The sequence below is a fragment of the Camelus bactrianus genome, chromosome 17 (assembly GCF_048773025.1).
Source record: "Camelus bactrianus isolate YW-2024 breed Bactrian camel chromosome 17, ASM4877302v1, whole genome shotgun sequence".
Lineage (NCBI taxonomy): Eukaryota > Metazoa > Chordata > Mammalia > Artiodactyla > Camelidae > Camelus > Camelus bactrianus.
Window position 1 is genome coordinate 10,334,763 of NC_133555.1, and position 7,215 is coordinate 10,341,977.

Below are 7,215 nucleotides of genomic sequence, written 5' to 3' on the forward strand. Positions count from 1 at the left end.
GTAGAATCCAGTGGAACGTTTCCAACCTTCCCAAAGCTCTCTGACTCGATTGTCCTGCTGCTTCTACGTGAAACCCTGCCCCCTCGCAGCCTGTGGGACCCCTGTCCCGGGTGCTTTTGAGTTGCGCAGACCGTCCTCTCCTCGCCACCTGTCCTTCTCTGGCTTGACTCTGAAACTGGGGCTTGTGTAGCTCAGCGTTCTGCCCCAGGCCGTTTCCTCACCTTCTGTGGGCTTCCTCAGTAGTGGCGTCTACTCCCTGGCTTCAAATACTGTTATAAAGTGTTGGGTCCTCAGTCTCCGGTGTAGACTGGAGATACGTATCCTGTTATGGATGGACTCGCAGGACTGTCATAAGCCACACTTGTCATTAGGTACAGTAAGAAGGTCAGAGCCTGCCAGCAGAGAGGCTTTCGATGTTTTTCTTTGGGAATAGTGCATGCGGTTATCACACAGTAGGTTATCATACAGTAGGTTACAAAGCTGCCTTGGAATGTTCTTCTTTGTCTTCCCAAAGGATGACTCAAATCCAAGAGGAGAGCCTCATTAATAGTGTGTGGGGTCATCCTTAATTAGTCTTATACCACATAGGAACCATAGGCTTGAAGGTCACCTAGTAAATATTTTATCAGACATGGCTGTGCAGTTGCTCTTACTTAGGGAATAGTTATTTATGTGATGCAACTGGCAATAGTATAATTAAGGGATATAAGGAAGGTTCAGGTAAAGTGGAACTTCGACAGAAGGAAAGATTACTTATAGCTGGGAAGATCAGAGAAAGCTTGGTAGAGAAAGGGCTACTTGCCAGAGGCCTTGAAAAATGAATAGGATTTAGGAGATTAGGAAGGGCATTGCAGGCAGAAGGAACAGTAGGAGTAAAGGAATAGAGAAGTGTGTATAAAAAAGAGTAATTTTAGATTGGATGGAGGTCAGGTTCATTTCATTTTTCAGGAACTGAAAACAAAAAAGGAATTTTGCAGATATCCGAAGAACATGCTGTTCTTTCATTTTAAGAAACATTTTGAACACTGATTATACGCATAGAGCTGTTTACCAATTTGGGGAATGTGCCCATGAAGGAGATATGGTGTCCAAGGAGAACTTCCAGTCCAGCAAACAAATGACTATACACCAGAAATTAGTAAGGACTATAAGAATATTATGAAGAAGAAATAGGAGTAGTGAGGAGAACTACACCCTTGTATTTGTAGATTATTATGCTGTTTTTCTTTTTGACTCTTTCTTGGTAATATTGTCTGCCCTTAGGGAAAATTTTTTGAAGGATCCTTTCTATTTTATTATTTTTTTTCTAAAGCTGTCAGTGATGGTGCTTCCAGAATAAGCTATTCAGTTCATGTCAGCCGTTCAGTTTAATTTATTTTTATCTTGTTGGCAAAGGATCTCAAAGTATTTTATATAGTGTGAGATTAAAATAATGAGAGGATGTTTGCAGGCTGATACAGCCAATCTTCAGAATGCCAAGCGGTCAGTCTTTCATCTTTTCCATGTCTAAAAACCTATATTACTTTCTCTAGACACTGGTACTTCACTAACCAGGACCCTGAATCTTCAAAGTTTGTTCTTTAAACCATTATAGCTACGTGGTGAAAAAAAAAAAAAAAGTATCCTTGGACATTAAAGAGTTGCCCAAATTTACTATTATAAATAAGACTTGGACCTGAATATTATATTGATTATTCAAATTTCTTTTGACTTTTTCACTGGTAGAAGAGAAAATAATCTGATTAATAATAAGAAAAAAATTAAAGAAAAAGGAAATAATGTTATAGTAAAACTCTAACATTTTATACATTCAGTTATCTTTAATTATGGGGTATGATGATATGACCTCCCCCCCCCCTTTTTTTTTAACAAGATTGGCCTTTAATTGAGATGTTTTCTTAGGCCTTTTGGCCAGTGTTTTGATGAAGTTATGCATGATTTTGAATTCAGAAGCCATTCTTTTATCAAAATTTCACTAGCATTATCTGACCTTAATCTCGGATATACTTTATAGCCAGTAATGAAAGGTCTGAAGTTAGCAGAAATTATATATTTGTTGGGATTATGACAGCATGAATAAAATAGTTTGGAACATCTTAGTTTTCTAATAATAACCATTAAATAGGCCTAGGGTAAACACTAGATACTCTCATCAAATAAAATTGTGTAAATGAAATCATTTTGAGGAGAATAAAACATAGTAGTTGATACTTTTGGGGATTTCTGCTAACTTGTTGAATACTTGCTTCCTGAGAACATGTCAGACCCTATACAGCTCATCCCATGGGGTGGGCTCACTGGCAGTCATATTTATATTACACAACCTCTAAGTTTTGCCACAAGTTTTTGACCTCTGGATACACACCTAATTCAAACTAGAACAGTCAGATTCTCCTAATGAGCAGTTGAGACCAAAAAACAGCTAAAACTGTGTTTATAATTTGGGAGCTGAGAGAAATCTTCATTCAGTATATTGAGAGAGAAGCAGAGAAAGTAAATCTTCCAAGAGAGAAAATGAAGGAGATGAGTGACAAGGAGAGAGGATTTTTTAGTTCCTGATGCTTATCCATTTCTTGTTCCAATTTATTTTTGATTGACACAACATATTTATATTCTTATAACAAATTATTCCTTTCAGTTTAGGTCAAGTCTGTGTATTTCCTGCTTCTTAGTAAAAATTTTTGACCAGTGAAAGTGATAGCATTATTACAGGCATACCTAGGAGATATTGTGGGTTCATATCCAGACCACTTCAATAAAGTGTATATTGCAATAAAGCAAGTCATACAATTTTTTTGGCTTCCTAGTGCATATAAAAGTTACTTTTATACTATACTGTAGTCTATTAAGTGTGCAATAGCTTTATTTCTAAAAGATATACATGCTTTATTTTAAAAATACTTAATTGCTAAAAAATGTTAACCATCATTTGAGCCTTCAGCAATTCGTAATCTTTTAGCTGGTGGAGGGTCTTGCCTTGATGTTGACGGCTGTGATTGATCAGGGTGGTGGTTGCTGAAGGTTGGTGGCTATGGCAATTTCTTAAAATAAGAAAGTGATAAAGTGTGCTGCATCAATTGACTCTTTCTTGAATGATTTCTCCATAGCATGCGATGATGTTTGATAACATTTTACCCACAGCAGAACTTCTTTCAAAATTGAGGTAAAAAAGACAGTCACTTCAATAAGTGGTGCTGGAAAAGTTAGACAGCTACACGTAAAGAAATGAAATTAGAACTTCTCTAACACAGTATACAAAAATAAACTCAAAATGGATTAAAGACCTAAATGTAAGACCAGATCCTATAAAACTCCAAGAGGAAAACAGGCAGAACACTCTTTGACATATAGTGCAGTAATATTTTTTTGTATCCATCTCCTAGAGTAATGGAAATAAAAATAAATGAATGAGACCTAATTGAACTTAAAAGCTTTTGCATAGCAAAGGAAACCATAAACAAAATGAAAAGACAATCTAATAGAATGGGAGAAAATATTTGCAAACGATGCGACTGACAAGATTGATTTCCAAAATATACAAGTAGCTCACACAGTTCGATATCCAAAACCCCCAAAGAACCCAATTACAAAAAAATGGACAGAAGACCTAAACAAACATTTCTCCAGTGAAGGCACACAAATGGCCAATAGGAACATGAAAAAATGCTCAATATCACTCATCAAAAAGTCTACAGGTAATGAATGCTGGAGAGAGTGTGGAGAAAAAGGAAACCACCTCAGAGTTGATGGGAATGCAAGTTGGTGCAGCCAGTACGGACAGCAGTCTGGAGGTTCCTTAAAAAACTAAAAAATAGAGTTACTGTATGATCCAGCAATCCCACTCCTGGGCATATATCTGGAAAAAACTCTAGTTCAAAAAGATACGTGCGTCCCTATGTTCATAGCAGCACTTCTTACAATAGCCAAGTTATGGAATCAACCTAAATGTCCACTGAATAAAGAAGTGGTATATACATATACAATGGAATACTACTCAGCCATAAAAAGGAATGGACCTAGAGATTATTGTGTTAAGTGAAGTAAGTCAGACAGAAAGACAAATCCTGTATGATATTACTTATATGCGGAATCTAAAAAAATGACACGAACTGATTTACAAAGCAGAAAGAGACTCACAGACATAGAAAACAAACATGATTATGGTGGGACGAGGGGAGGGAGGGATAAATTGGGAGTTTGGGATTGGCAGATACAAACTTCTATGTACAGAATGGATAAATAACAAGGTCCTACTGTATAGCATAGAGAACTATATTCAGTGGCTTGTAGTAACCTGTAATGAAAAAGAGTGTTTCTATATGTATAACTGAATCACTATGCTGTACACCAGAAACTAATATAACATTGTATATCAACTATGCTTCAGTTAAAAAAATGAAAAAAAAAATAGGAGTTAATTCTCTCAAACTCTCCAACTGCTTTATCAACTAAGTTTGTCATATTCTAAATCATTTGTTGTCATTTCAACAGTCTGTAAGCATCTTTACCAGGAGTAGATTCCATCTCAAGAGACCACTTTCTTTGCTCATCCAAAAGAAGAAACTCCTCATCCTTATAAAATTTTATCATGAGATAGCAGCAATTCAGTCACACATTCAGGCTCCACTTCTAATTCTAGTTCTCTTGCTATTTCCACTGCATCGTCTTCCTTCACTGAAGTCTTGAACCCTTCAAAGTTATCCACGAGGTTTGGAATCAACTTCTTCCAAACTCCTATTGATGATGTTTTGACCTTTTCCCATGAACCAGGAATATTCTTAATGACATCCAGAATGGTGAATCCTTTATAGAAGTTTTCATCTTATTTTGCCCAGATTTATCAGAGAAATCACTATCTATGGCAGCTATGCTTTATGGAATGTGTCTCTTAAATAATACTATTTGAAAGTCAAAATTACTCCTTGATCTGTGGGCTGCAAAATGAATATTGTGTTAGGAAGCATGAAAACAACATTAATCTTATTGTACGTCTCCATCAGAGCTCTTGGGTGAACAGGTGCATTGTCAGTGAGCAGTAATATTTTGAAAGGAATCTTATTTTCTGAGCAGTAGGTCTCAACCATGGACTTAAAATATTCAGTAAACTATGTTGTAAACATGTGCTGTCACCCAGGCTTTATTATTCCATTTGTAGAGTACAGAGTATATTTAGCATATTTCTTAAGAGCCCTTGGATTTTGGGAATGGTAAATGATTATTGGCTTCAAATTCAACTCATCAGTTACATTAGCCCCTAACAAGAGAGTCAACCTGTCTTTTGATACTTTGAAGCTAGGCATGGACTTTTCCTCTCTAGTTTTGAAAGTCCTAGATGACATCTTCTTCCAATATAAGGCTGTTTTGTCTCCATTAAAAATCTGTTGTTTAGTGTAGCCACTTTCAGTGATTATCTTAGCTGGATCTTCCAAATAATTTACTGCAGCTTCTTCATCAGTGCTTGCTGCGTCACCTTGCACTTTTATGTTATGGACATGGCTTCTTTCTTTAAATCTCATGAACTGGTTTTGGCTAGCTTCATGCTTTTCTTCTGCAGCTTCCTCACCTCTGTCAACCTTCACAGAATTGAAGAGAATTAGGGCCTTACTCTGGATTAGGCTTTGACTTGAGGGGATGTCATGGCTGGCTTGATGTTTTATTTAAACCACTCAGACTTTTTCCATATTAGCACCAAGGCTGTTTTGCTTTCTTATCATTTGTGTGTTTACTGGAGTAGCACTTTTGATTTCCTTCTAGAACTTTTCCTTTGCATTAACAATTTAGCTAATTTTTTGGCACAAAAGGCTTAGCTTATCTCATCTTTCAACATGCCTTCCTGATTAAGTGTAATCATTTCTAGCTTTCTATTTAAAATGAGACATTTGAACTCTTAGAGGTCCATGTAAAGTTATAAACTGGCCTAATTTCAATATTGTTCTATCTCATGGAATAGGGAGGCCAGAGGAGAGGGAGAAAGGTGGAGGAATGGCTATTCGGTGGAGCAGTCAGAACACACACATTTACCAGTTAAGTTCACTGTCTTACTTGAGTGCATTTCATGGCACCTCCAAACAATTATAGTAGTAACAGAAAAGACCACTGATCACAGATCACCATAAGAAATATAACAATATTGAAAAAGTTTGAAATACTGTGAGAATGACCAAAATGTAACATAGAGACACAATGTGAGCAAATGCTATTGGAAATATGGTGCCTGTAGACTTGCTTGATGCAGAGTTGTTACAAACCTTCACTTTGTGAACAGAGTATCTATGAAGCTCAATAAAGCAAAGTGCTCTAAAATGAGGTGTGCCTATATTACCATTCTTTTTAGAAAGGATGGGCCAGATAACTGGCTATTATTGCTCTGTGTAGAAGTTCATGTTTATGAATTTTTGTCCATTTAAAAATTTGGTAAGCTGTGTTCTTTTTAAAACACTTTGCCAATGTGTCATAACTGAAGAATATCTCCTAAAAATAATATGAATAGAAATTTACATAAAAAAGTAGCAAAAACATGAAATTTCTATTTAGTGGAAGGGATAATAATACTGTGGTAATTGCTAATAGTTATATTACTATTATATTCTCAATATTGTAAAAAGACAGTGAAATAGAAAGTAAATTGAACAGAAAAAGTCATTTTAGTAGCTGGAATTTTATATCCAAGTATACTGCATGTGGATCATTTTTCAATAAGAAAAAATATGACAATTGATTAAAAGAACTTGAGAGTTATATTTTACAAAATTATGGCCCTGTGTTATTTATGCTTTTCAAAAGATAATAGTTTATATTTTTGAATTTGAACTACTAATAAATACATGTTTTCAGCAGGATAACAAACTTGCATCTTGTCCTATATTTTCATCATTGCATTGTTGTTTAATGAAATCCATAATTTCCCTTGTTGATAACAAAAATCATCAACATATAATCATAATCAGAATGTTTTTAGTGTAAGTACTTTAGTTGTAAAGTAAATATCCAGGATTGATGATAATAGGATAATAACTAATAAGGGTATGCAATCAAATGGGAATTGTTTGATTATAGGCATAGAGGTGAAAGAAGATAATTATGTATTTAACCTAAAATGTGACCAGAAAGGAATCAATTTTAATCATAAAAGACCTATGATCCAATTCATTACCAGGTTTATTCAAATATTATTACCAAGGCTATGAGAACGGACTTGCTCTGTTTTCAACTTGA